The 13,790-nt window shown below is 42.0% G+C and overlaps 1 long non-coding RNA gene across 1 annotated transcript; it reads right to left on the bottom strand.

The window, feature by feature from the left end:
• Positions 1 to 2,042: 2,042 nt before the first annotated feature.
• On the bottom strand, positions 2,043 to 10,698 carry LOC125322316. Its single transcript, XR_007201949.1, has 3 exons — positions 10,398 to 10,698; positions 4,918 to 5,043; positions 2,043 to 2,388 (listed from the first exon to the last, which is right to left on the bottom strand). It is a non-coding gene; the product is annotated as an uncharacterized LOC125322316 (long non-coding RNA).
• Between the last annotated feature and the right edge of the window lie 3,092 nt (positions 10,699 to 13,790).

The raw sequence follows: 13,790 nt of genomic DNA, 5'->3' as shown, positions 1-13,790 counted from the left end.
TCATGCAAACATTTCTTTACATCAGGGCTATGCTCTGTTTTCTAGGAGACAGATTATAGCACTGTTGTAATGTAATCTTGACACAAACTAGAAACTGGGGCTTTACTGTTGGTGGGATTAAAAAGAAATTAATTCTCTTTCAAAATTAGTTTCATTAATCCAAGTAGCCTTTTTTTTTCTTTGAATTTTAGTGACTAAATTGCCTTCATCACATTCTGCACCCCCATCTGAGATTGCAGAATGTGCTATAAATAGGTGGGGTGAGGCAAAGATAAAATACTTTCTTAAGACATATGGCATGAGATTGAACAGCACTTTAGTTTGAGAGCTGGTAGAAGGCTTTTCTGTATTTTATTCATGTCCTATTTGCAGTCTATGGCTGCAAAAAACCCTCCTGGTTTAGGAAGGGGGATTCAATCATTTCTTATGTAGCATTTGCTTGTGTTTTGTCAAGATTCTTTAATTCACTAAATAGTAAATTTTTAAAAATTAGCTAAATTAGAATAATTTTGAAGTCTTCTTAGGCAGAACTGGGAAGGTTAGAACATATTTGTATGATTTCAAATATGTATAAATTCTTATACCAACTTTCAGGATAAAATTGGTTGAGACAAATTATACGTCCATAAGACCTTAATCACACCATTTTTCAGTAAAAAGACAAAACAAGTTAGAGAAAAATTAAACTCAAGAATACATAGAATGCTTTAACTACTATTTGATCTTTCACCAAGTCACTTGCAATGAAAACACAAACAAATTACAAACATTAACAAACTGACAATGCAAGCAATTTTGGTGACACTTTACATTTCATTGGTTTCCATGCAGCTCCATCCCATGTGTTGGTAGGTTCTTAAAAAGTGAAAATTTGGCCCACTAGACCAATTATTAAAAAGAAGTAAAACTTCTTGGGGCTAACACAAAGTGACAGCGTCCACATGAATAAATGGTTATCACATTTAGGTGTGATTCTGCTGCTTGTACTTTCTCTGCCCTGAAACTGCTTTCTTTATCGTCAATGCAGGGATGTCTGACATTCTTAGAAAAGAGAAAAGAAACAAATTTCCTCAAAAAAAAAAAAAAAAAAAAAAAAAAAAAAAAAAAAAAGGCCGAGTGAAACAAGTTGTTAATTGCATTAATTTATTCAGGTGGAGTTTTAGTTTTTATTCTATGAAGTGCTTGTTGCACCACTTTTGTTGTTTCCCACAGATTTGGGGTGGGATTTCCTCCAGTTGATTGTTCAGCAGAGGGAGTGAGACTGCCTTCAAAAGTTTTGCAAGAGTTGCATCTGTGAATCGGGCACGTGAGTTGCTTTTTTTTTTTCCCCCCAGATTTTCGTGGGCTTCTGTTTTTCACCGTGGATCAGTTCACCTTGGATCAGTTTGCTCTTTTTGTTCCAGTGATTTTTTCTTTTGGACATGTGTCACGATCCGTTAATACAAGCGAGGGTCGTGATGGTTCGTTTACAGATCTCAGAGTGCAAAAGAACACAAGGGATTTCAGTTTTAATCAAAACAGTGCACCTTTTTTAAGTACCCGCAACACGGTAATGCAATAGAGGAGAGAAAGAGAGAGAGAGAGAGATAAAGAAAAACAAAGCAAAAGAGTAGAGAGGAAGACGGGGGGGTAATGGCTACCAACGGATGAGACGAAGTCCTCGTGGTCTGCTGCCAATAGATTTGTCTTCTTTCTGTGGGGAGATCTCATCTCAGTTATTTCAGAAAGTCCCTTTATAGCCCTTTTTAGAAACGAGGGGCAACTGGCCAAGACCATATCTATGTTTCATAATAACATTGCAAAACTAAAAGCTAGCACTAACTATCACAGCTACATACCAAGCATGCCTTTCTCCTGTGCTAACTATACTGCCTGCCATGGTTCGCGGCCTAGCAGCATTAGCGCGTCTGCTTCTGGCATGAGTTTAGCAGTGCTCTCGCTTCTGCTTTCTAGCTGTATCCCCACATCTCCCCCTTTTCCCCAAGAGGTGGGGCAAATCTACAGCCATTGTTATGAGGCCTGTTGCTTTGGGAAACAGGTACAGGACAGGTGTACAGGACAGGTCATTCCTTTCTGCTTCAGCGCAGTCCTTCCTGCCTGGGCAGCAAGAACAGCGCAGTCCACTGTGACCTGCACAAATTTCCTCAGGAATGCATACCAGTTCCCAGCGGGCACACCTGCAGGCAACACTTGGCAGACATCCCATCTTAGGCAGGTCAGAACTCCTGTGTTTAGCCTCTGTCCTCAGCGATGATCGTGAGGCAGATGAGGGATCTTCAGACCGTCTCTTACACCACCCCATGACTCACGATTGTCATCAGGAGAGCTCCATCAGCACGATTTTGTAGTGTTGTTGCTAAGTCTTCAGGACTCATCAATGTTGGTAGCCTATCCCAGAAAAGGGTAGAGAAAATAAGAAAAGAGAAAGAAAAGAAAAGGAAAAAGAAGGAATAAGTAATTTTTAATCAAAATACACATGTAATTTTTAATCATGTCTTATCTTATTTTAATACTCATGTAGTTCATTTTGTGTCAATAACCTTAGGGGTGTCCACAGTGGATGGGATATTGTCCAAGTTGCGCACATCTATTATAGATGTCAATTGTGTTAACCGTTTCATCATTCTGCAATTCATGATGTGTAAGATTGCTGATAAAACAAAACCAATCAAAACTAAAATCAAGAGAACAATGATGGGATGATACAATTTGTTCAGGACACCTGTAGCAGTAGGTGACCACCCAAAAGGAGTATCCCACCAGCTGTGTCCAGCATCTTTCTTTCCTCTTTCTAGAACACGATGTATTTCTTTCACATTGTGATGAACAGTTACCAAGGTTTTCTGTCCGTTTTTCTTGATCTTTTCCAAAATTTCAATGAAATCTTGGTGAAGCAACAAGGGCTTTACCAAAGTAAGGTTCATCCCAGTGGGGGTAGGCAATAATTGGTGGATCGGTGTGTAATTGGACTGTAAAAGACAACAAGAAGTAAGTGGGGCTAAATAAGAGAAATCACATCCTGTGATTTTAGTAAAGTTACAAACACAAAAATTTGAATGGATTTTAGTATCTACTACTAAATTTTCTATAAATACCTTATCATATGCAGTTCTTAAGCATGCACATCCATTGCCTATATACACAAGCACTGTTTCAGGAATCTTCTTAGGATGGATGTCAAAATGACAGATATTTTGCTCTGTATCTAAACAAATGTCTTGAGGTCTAATTGCACTACTTTCACAGATAAACCCTTGTTGTTCTCAGACAATACAAGTTTCCAAATTAGCAGTTTGCCACTTCTTACCGACGGGCCCATTCTCTATGCTGGAAAGGGTAGAGAATAGCTGCATCATGGTTCAGCCCTAATGCAATGATAGGGAATATCAAATGCACTGAAGCATTACGTATGGTTAGTACAAAGGCTGTGGCTGTGTTTGTGATGGGATTGTAGGTAAAATTCACTAAATTTCACCAGGATTGGAAATCTGGCACCGTTCCAGATTATTTTCCGAATTTCAGTAGGAAAAGTGCCTTCTTTGCCTTCTCTTATAATTGAGGCAGCAACTGACTGCATCCACAATTGAGGCTGGACGCAGCTGAGAGCCAAAGAAATGTTGTTTTGTGTAGCACGGAGCATGCCAATTATCAATTTGTGGTCATTCACATTTACCTTTTCTCAATTTGGTAATATGTTTGATAACAACCACTGATGGGTTGTTGTATTTTAGTCAAATCTGTAGTTGTGGCAGCCAATTTATTCATTAGTACTTCTGAATCAATATTATTTAAGATTCCCAATCCTGTTCCCACAACACCGGTTATGTCTCTTTGCGTTCATTTCTTAGAAGGGTTCCGCTTTTGCAACCAGGTTGCCCACCCCTTGAAGGAAGTTTGCAGAAAAGGTGAACTGTCTGAATTTCTGAGATATTGTTTTGCATCAGCAACTTGACTTGTTTAAGGGACCATGCCGGATTGAACAATATTTGTTGTTGGCCTGTTTTTGTGATTATACATGGTCCAATTTCAAAAATTCTCGGGCTTAGCATGACCGGTGGTTGGGTGGTAGTATTGCAACATCGACTTTGAGTTCCCTCCAGTATTTTGTATTGTTTTTACCACACGTGACTTTATGGGAAAATTGTACAGCAATTAAGGTTTAGCCAACAATCTTGATTTTGAATTTCACAAAACACGGCCATGAGGTCCAATGCTATAACTGTGTATAGGTTCAGTAAAAAATTCAGCAATTAATCCACATTGTATTGTAACATCATCACTTCAGGTTACCATAAAGGGTGGAAAAACTTTATTCTTGTCATCTAACACAAGGAGGGTACTTATACCATGGTATGTGATTACTGCACTCAGTATGGGCTTTGCTACGGCGTTTATTTTGAATTTATAAGTTAAACCTTTCAGACTTGGCTGATCTGCCGGGTTGTTTTGCCAATTGCATGTTACATAGGTTGGTTTGGTTAGAGGAAAATTATACCAGCAGTCAGTTAATTTGTTTCTGCAAAGCTTTGTGATTTCAACATTGTTGGCACTGGGGTCTAAGGTGTAGTTACCAACATTCTTCTGACAACAACACAGGATGAAGAGGGTTTGTTTGTCACACACCCACTCCGTTGTAGGGCAGAGTTTGGCCGTAATGTTGGGGTGCAAATCACTTTCCCATCTGGTTTTAGAAAATTTCCAGCGATTGCAATGGTGGAAGCTTTCTCGTAAAGAGATCCTTCTACTTTTCTGCATCCTGCCTTAATTTTTTCACCAATTGTTCCTTTTAGGATTCTAGTCCAATCCTTCAAGTCCCATCCCCATTCACTTGGACGGTATACCTCAGAGTCGTGCAGTACTACAGTGGCTAGGTTCGGGCAACGATCTCTGGGATAGGATCCTAGAGCACTAGTGTACCTAATGGTAGCTTCAGACCATGGCCACTCAGCTGGTTTTTGGCCCTGGTGTTGTGGTAGGATGCAGAAAAGTATCACTAGTCTTATCATGGTTTATGTGGTCTTCTTCATGTCCCTCGGAGTTCTTCTGTGAAAAGTAAACACAACAGTCTGCCACCAAAAGGCAGAAAATTGGAATGATGGAATTATGCAGCGTGTATGTATCCAATGCTCTCTCCCATGGGCATCAGAGGCTACCCATACGGGCATATTTATTCAGAGGGGTTTTTAGCACTAGTGGTACTTCTCCTGTGGTAGGGAGGTCTACCAAAACAGGTTGTCCAGGGTAGTGTGCAGGATTCTTAGGATCATTTGGTCCCTCTAGTGAGAGAATTATGCTTGGAGCTGTTGGGAAAAAGACAGTGATTTTGGGACACCCGTTTACCCCCCATCTATCATTCACACAGCTTTCCCATAGCCGAACATCCCAATTTCCCTCCTGTGGTTTCAAAAGTCGTTTCAAGAGACCATTGGTCCTTTCTACAATGCCGTTAGCTTGAGGGTAGTAAGGGGTGTGAAAAGTCCATTTAAGCCCTTCACCTTTTGCCCAGTCCTGTACAACTTTGGCAGTAAAGTAAGACCCATTATCAGATTGAATTTCTTGTGGTTTTGGGAAAGTTCCAAACCATCCCTGCAATGCTTTAACAGTATTATCTCCTGTAGCTCTTTTAAAAGCATCGGCCTGGACTAACCCAGATATAATCTCTACTCCTACCAGCACAAAGTGTTTACCTCCTCACTTTTTAAAGGGGCCAATATAATCTACCTGCTATGCATCCCATAAGCCTTTACCCTTTCTTAAATGCAGAGGGTCATCTTCCAAAGGGTGTCTTTCTAGCCGTCTGCGGCATTGTTCACAGGCTGATAGGCATGTTTTACACATTTCTCTGGTAACAGACCAACCGCCAGCAAGGGCTTCTTTGTACAAATCTTTTGCACCTGTGTGTTGTCTTTTTACATGCAACCATTCTAAGAAGTGCTCCCAGTCCTCTGTAATTTGATCTTTTTTCACAGGACTTAGTCTTGCTAATTCATCAGCTTTGTTGTTCCACTCTCCTGCTGGATTTCCATCTATCTGGTGAGAGGCTACCCACTCCACGGCAAAATTCCCTTGACCTGCAATACTTAGAATTTCTTGCTACTTTTCCTTTTGCCATACTGGGATTCTGTTAACTTCACAATCATTTTGCTGCCAAAAAGGAAGCCACTCAGTCCATCCCTTAAACACAGAATAGGAATCGGTGTAGATACAGACAGGAGAAGTATTCTGTGCCTCACGTTGGAAAACACTCCAAACAGCTATCAGCTTGCCAACTTGGGCACTGCCTTCCCCCTCTGTGATAATTCGTTCACCTGAGGAAGTGTGGAGGGCTACAGCCTTATATTTCCACACCTTTCCTTCTTGCTTGGCAGAAGCATCCATAAACCAAGAATTTGCTGACTGTTTTGGGGAGAAAGGAGGGGCTACTTTAATGACTGAGGCAGGTTTGTCTTGGCTGCTACCCAAGTTTTCAGTTTCTTGGATTGCCAGATTTTTTACAGCTCCTTCAGTTATTGAGAAGACGCTACAAGAATGTTCAATCTGAGCATACCACTTCCTTACTGAGGCTCTCTGGGCCACCCCGTCTGGTGGGGGTGGTGCCAGTAGAGACTGCCTTAATAACTTTGAAAGGGCCTCTCAAAACAATTGGTTGTTGTTGTGCAATCTTCTCCACTTCTAGGAGAGCTAAGCTAACCACAATCCTTTCTCTCAGGTAGTGTACCTTTTTTCAGCATCTTTAAAGCCACGGGAGTAAAAACCAACAGGCTTCGTTGGACCCTCAGGACCCCGCTGCCATATGTGCACTGACAACCCTAAGGAGACAAATCCCCATTCCACCTGAAAAGCATCTGTAGGATGAATAGGGCCCAGGGCTTGGTGAGCTGTTGCTTCAAAAACCAACAATTGCAATGCTTCTTCTTGAGAAGCAGTCCATTCCCATTTTGTCCCTTTTCTTAACAAGTTATAAAGAGGTCTGGCAATTATGGAAAATCTGGGATGTGTTTTCTCCAGAACACTAAAAATCCTAAAGCACGTTGGAGATCTCTTTTGAATTCAGGCATTTTAATCAGATCTAAAGAGGTCAGGGTATCAGGTGGGATACATGTCATACCTCCTTTCCACCAAATTCCCAAAAATTTCACTTCATGTGAAGGGTTTTGGGTTTTTTCTGAGGGAATTTGCAAACCCGGGCTTTCTAAGTGGGAGGTTATTTTCTGCTGGGTATCTCTCACTTCTTCTATTTCATCTCCTCCCACAAGGGTATCATCAATGTATTGATGAACAGCTAGATTGTCCGCTTTGGGTACTTTTTCGAACTCTTGGGCTAAAGCGTGATGAGCCAGGGTAGGAGAATGTTTGTACCCTTGGGGAAGCCTAGTGAAAGTGTGTTGCTGTCCTTCCCATGTGAAAGCAAAAGGGTCCATATCTTCTGGCTGTAAAGGTATCATAAAAAACATGTCTTTGACATGATTGAATGAGCCTTTTCTTGAATCGATGTTATTAATTCTGCTAGATTTGGGACTGCTGCTGTAAGAGGGTCTGTGTTAGCATTTAGCCTATGAAAATCTATTGTCAGCCTCCACTTCCCATTAGGCTTTCGCACTGGCCACACCGGAGAATTGAAAGGAGAATGGGTATTAAGTATTACTCCTTGTTCTCGTAGCTCCTGTATCACTGGCTTGATACCCTCTTTGGCACCCAGGGGAGGGGGGTATTGTTTCACCTTAGTTACTTTGCTGAATGGTAGGGAGGCTGCAGCTTGGAGCAGTCTGATGTTAAAATGTGGTGTGCCAAAAGACCACAGAAGACCCTCTGAGTCCTCCCACTGCCTCCTAGCAAGGGCGTTCATCCCTAATAAATTGGTTGGAATATCTCCAATCACCACATTGACAGAGAGTTGGTTTTCCTCTCCAGGCAAAGTGAGCTTGACTAAGGCCACATTCATAGATTCTGTTGTTCCCAAGGCACTTAAAACACAATATTGGTTCTTTGTTGGAACAATTCCACACCTCTGGGCATCTTTCTTTGTCAGCGCAGAAATTTGTGCCCCAGTGTCAATCAGAGAAGTTACAGGTGCCCGTTTAGGACTTGTAATAGCTGTGATCATTATATCTCCTGTTTTATTTTTAGTGGGCATTCTCAGGTATACCTATGCTCCGTTTCTTTGCCCACTGACAAGAAACAGAGGGTCTAGTTTCCCTGGTTTTGAGGAAGAAGCTGTTTTGGCTCACTGGCCGGACTTTGAGGGAGAAGTGGCTTTGACTCACTGCCCAGATTCTGGGGGAGGAGGGGTGCACTGGGTTGAAGTGACGGATTTGGTAGAATGGGTTTTCGGCAGTGCCAGTTAGACACTACCTTACTCAATTTATCAAGGGGCAAGCCATCCATCACATTTTTGGGGACCCCCTTTTTGATACCTAATAACCACCAATGCTGACGGTTAGGGATCTGTTTTACATTCTCTGGTTTTTCACTATGAGGAGCCCTAATGTACCTGACACCTTTTGTTTTGTCTGATTTTTCCTCTGGGATTTTTATAGGTCCATATTTCCTACTGTAATTAATCAGATCTTCTGCAACCTCACTCCATGTCCAAACTTTGCGATCACCGGCAGGTGAATTTGATTGTGAACCTGGCGGCTGAGAGGGGGTTGAATACGGAGTAAACCCAGGATCGGTAGATGCAGTTTGGTCGCTCGGGTTTCCAAGGAATCTATCCAACCTCTCTACAGGACCTACAGCAGCTATGGTTTTTTAAAGGACAATGGCTGTAGATTTGAGTGATTCTGGAAGGCCTCGAATTCAAGGGGTCATCAGTTCAGGTTTAACAGGTAATTGCATAGGGGATTCATATCCAGGAGTTAATTTCCTTTCATGGATCATTTGCAGACAGGCGGCTTTGTGGACGCTTTCTAGAAGTTGATCGGGGGTACCAACTATAGCGAAAGGGTCTCCCCTTTCTAAAGGATTGAGTCCCCCAGCCCAGAAAGCTGCATGTGCCACGTTTGTCTCCTGTTGTCAAGAAAACTCCACGTCCCCAGTATCCACTGGCCTCCTGTTCAGTTAAATGAATTTGGTCTCCTCCGGTGAGAGACACGTGGAAGACATATTCCGTCTCAGATTCGTGGGGGAGCCACCCGTACTCCTTTTTTAACTTAGCCAGTTCAGTAGCAGTGTATGGTATTTGTTTAGTGGTGATATGCGGTTCAAAATCTTCATCATTGATATAATTATATTCTGTTTTAATTAGCGGTCTCATACGAGGGCAGCAGTTTTCCCCACAATTTTTCACTAGCACTAGTTCTTCCTGGGGGTATATTTGGTTAATGTAAGGAGTTTTCTTTTCCTCTGTCTCTTTTGGTGAGTCAGCATTCTTTGAATTCTTAAAATATTCCTCCCTCAAAGCAGCCCGCAGCAAATGATTTTCATTCCTTTCTTCATCTGATTGTTCCTGTAAAATTTCCACTAGGTTTTGAAGGGAATCTATGATTGCTTTCTCTTCACTACATTGCTTAAAGCTGTGATCTATAGCTGCTGTAAGGCATGCTCCTAAAACGGAGCAGATTATGGTTTTATTTTGGCCAAATTTAAACTTTGTCTCATGTTGTAATGAACATATTCTATCAGTCACACTCTCCAAATTAAACCAGTTATTTTGAGCCCATTCTTCCCCTCCCGGAGAGGGCCGGGCATTATGTTTTGCTAGCAGAGCATAAAACGCAGCTTTATTATTTGCACTAGGGTTTCAGTCATTTTATGAAGGGATCAAAACCACTACAGGGAGGTAAAACTTAATTACACACTGCGACACAAACAGCTTCGCCGTGTCTCCAAAATCTGCCTGGGAGGTACTCCTTAAGTTACTTATGGTTGTCTCTTCACTACACCAAGCAGTCCAAATTCACACACGCCCACCAAAAAACACAGTTCCCCCTTTTACACTAAGAGATCTTTTGCGAAAAATCTGAAGACAGAGCCCTCAGCTGAGTATGGGGTGCTTTTCACCTAGGCGTGTGCAGTTTGCAGGAAATTCGAGTCACCCCCCCTTGCTTTCTAGACACCGCTCACCCTTTTCAGGGTGTCGGGCTAGGTGCGGCTGGAGTGAAACGTCCTTCCCCTATTACAGACTACACACAACCCTGCAACCCCTTCTGTCTGTCAGAAATCCTGTCCGTGATGCCAGTTTAATGTCACGATCTGCTAATACAAGCAAGGGTTGTGATGGTTTGTTTACAGATCTCAGAGTGTAAAAGGACACAAGAGATTTCAGTTTTAATCAAAACAGTGCACCTTTTTTAAGTACCCACAACACGGTAATGCGATAGAGGAGAGAAAGAGAGAGAAAGATAAAGAAAAACAAAGTAAAAGAGAAGAGAGGAAGAAAGGGGGTTAATAGCTACCAATGGATGAGATGAAGTCCTCGTGGTCTCCTGCCAATAGATTCGTCTTCTTTCCGTGGGGAGATCTCATCTCAGTTATTTCAGAAAGTCCCTTTATAGCCCTTTTTAGAAACGAGGGGCAACTGGCCAAGACCATATCTATGTTTCATAATAACATTGCAAAACTAAAAGCTAGCACTAACTATCACAGCTACATACCAAGCATGCCTTTCTCCTATGCTAACTATGATTTACCAAGATATGAATATCGATCTAATATCAACATCCAGCTGAGGCGGACAAAAACTCTAACAGTTTAGAGTTAGAAAGTGTATGTTTTATTTTTGCGTGGGATAGCTCCCTAAGACGCAGGCCCCGATACAACCAAACATGATACCTTTTATTTCCACATATTATGAATATCCAAAATACAAAATGCATATTCATAGTGTTGACACCTCCCATTCTCCGCTTTGTATGGAAATGAGCTTACATGTCATTAAGCATGCGTAGTGTGTGATCTGAATTGAGTCGGTGGTCTTGAATTGGGTCAGTGGTCCTAAGGAAGATGAAGTAACTCATCTTCCTCACTTTGACCTTTATGCCTTTCTGAGTTTTAACAATTCTAATTACTTTAGTGACCTCTAAGTTTCTTCTTGCATGACTTTTGGATGGGCTCCCACAAAGGGAGGAAATTGGTAATTGTCTTTATTCTATACACCAACTTAGCAATGTTTCTGCTCATTATTCTAAGCACAGCTAAACAAACATGCAAATGACAGATCATCAGTTATTTGGTAATCAGTTACGAACATCTAAAACTCTATTTCAGGTCCAGCTCTCTTAACTATTTTAATTAACTCTAGCTGGGCCCAAGTTCTTCCTATTCCAACTAATCTCAACACAGCTAGCCTATAACTAAAATCTTTATGTTTCTTCTAAATCTATGTTTCATTCCCCATTTCTCTTTTAACAGTGAGTAAATTCTTTTACTCAGTACACAGATTTCCTTTTCATTTATCCGAGCGGTGTGGTCAGCCTTTTTCTCATTCAAGACTAAACCATACACTTGGGATAGTGATGTCAAGGCTGCTATTCTCCACAGCATCTTCCAATACCAGACAAGCATCACCACGGATAAAATCCAACTTGCACTAACTAAAATGAGCAATACAATAATAGGATGAATCAAGGCATTGAGTATACCAGTTGCTGTCGGTAACCATCCGAAAAGCACATCCCACCAATGATGAGACAAATGTCTGATTCATTCCTATAGGGACAGGCTGGACTTCTTGGACAGTAATCATGCTTGTCTTTATATACTGATGTGATTCTCCAATTTTCGTAAAATTCCAAATACACAAATTAAGTTGGGTTATCATTTATGATTAAATTGTCTATCATTATGGTGGGACATGCCATCCTGAGGCAGACGCAACCTCTTCCGTATACACTAGCCGCGTTGTTTGGTTAATGGAATGCACCTCAAAGTGGCAAATGCTTTGGTCTGTGTCCAAACAAATGTCTTTACCTAAAATCCTTCCACATATGTACCCTAACTGCTCCCTCATAGAGCAGGGCTCTAGGTTAATGGCTTGCCACTGGCTTTTAATTTCTCATGCCCACATTCTATGTTCAGAGGGGTATAATACAGTTCAATTCATGGTCTTGTTCTTCTGTATCTTCCCAATCTGGCAATATTTTGGACAGTTTCCAATGCTTATCACCCAGGGCCAGCAAGGAGGATTGCAACGGTTGCTGCAATATAATTAAGTCACTTCTTACTGCGGTCAATTTGTTCATCATGTGCTTTTGCTGCACACCCCTCTATTTTAAGTCTAAACTTAATTGCTCAAGCATTTGTCACAGCATTCAGGGCCAAATCGGATAAGCTTCATGGGCGGATGGTAAGCCTCATGAAACCCATCCTGCACGAATGCATATTTACATCTTCAAACATCCCTTCCTTCCCACAGGCTTGCATTTGTGACTTTGAGCATTTTGTTCAAAGCCTTCCGAAAGTGAGGATCATATGCCTTCCCCTGGCACGGGTATATTTCAGTCGCGTTAGACTGGAGTAGTACTACTTTAACTCTTGTTACGATTGTAAGAATAATTAGTAAAGTCCCAACTTTCCACATAATGTCCATCATAACTGAATTCATCCATTGCCTTTTCGGGTCAGCTTCAGCTTCAGTTCGTTGTCGCCTGGCATTACCTCCCAAACTCCCTCAGGGGCTTTCTTCACCCGGGAGCGATGAATCCAGGCCTTCTGCTCGTTGATCTTGATTGCAGTGAAGGTGGTGAGGATCACCTGGAACAGTCATTCCCACTGCGGTTCCAAAATCTTGTCTGCAAGAGACTTAACACACACATAATCTCCAGGTTGTACATCATGTACTGGCCCATCTAATTCCCTGCTTTGGGCCCCAGCCACATATTTTTCAATTTCTCTCAGTTGTTTCCTCTATCCGAAGACATAGTGGCTGGAACTCCAAAGCGGGGTATTATTTCTTGCAACAACGCTTTGGTCACCTCTCATGCTTTAGCCGTCCTCGTGGGAAGTTTAGTGGGGGGGGGGGGGGTCCCAGGTGCAGGAGAATCCAGCCAGAGACACGATACGGACACTGAAACGATTTTAGCATTGTGCTCCAGTTTTATTGTTTACTTACACCAAGTTATACTTCACCAAGTTCACGCCCCATTCCCACAAGAAAGCCTCTATGCAGCGGGGGAGCTGACTAGTGTATACCTTTTCCCAAGGCTGTTCAAGGCTGCCGGCTAGCAGGTGCCTTGCAAGCCTATCTTCAGCCTGAGGCCCCATCAGGGGTACTTCTGCAACAGCCCTGGGATGCCCAAGCTCTCCTGGGGTATCCTATGCCCCCGCTCCACAAGGAATTCCTCTACAGGAAAGGCCTCTGGCCATCCTGAAAAGGTATCTGTTAATACCAATAGGTATCAATACCCTCCTTTTCTGGGTAATTCAATTTGCCACTGTTGCCCAGGTCCGCAGCCTTTCCCAATTTGTCCAACTTTAGGTTTTGGAATATTCTTAGGATTAGTTCGGAGGCAAAGACCACACTGGCGAGTTACTTGTATCACTGCACCTTGCAATCTCCTAGCCGTAATCCTATCTTTCAAATAATTGGACAAAGCATCCATTCCCCAGTGTGTTTTCTCATGTTCTTTCTGCACCAGTGACCACAACAAATAAGAAGGTACTATGAGCTCGTTCTTCTTAGTTAAAGCCCATCCCTCTGATTATAACTTGCATTTTCCTTTTTTTAATAAGTTTCTTATCTTTCTTGTTGTATTCTGGCCTACCTTCAAGGCAAATCTTTCCATCTGGTATTAATGTTGCCTCTACCTTTTCATCGGGTACTTCACCTTTGGCTGCGTCTTTTGCCTCTC

Source organism: Corvus hawaiiensis, chromosome 3, assembly GCF_020740725.1.
Source record: "Corvus hawaiiensis isolate bCorHaw1 chromosome 3, bCorHaw1.pri.cur, whole genome shotgun sequence".
NCBI lineage: Eukaryota > Metazoa > Chordata > Aves > Passeriformes > Corvidae > Corvus > Corvus hawaiiensis.
The sequence above is the reverse complement of the archived record's forward strand: the minus strand, read 5'-3'. Positions and strand labels throughout refer to the sequence as shown.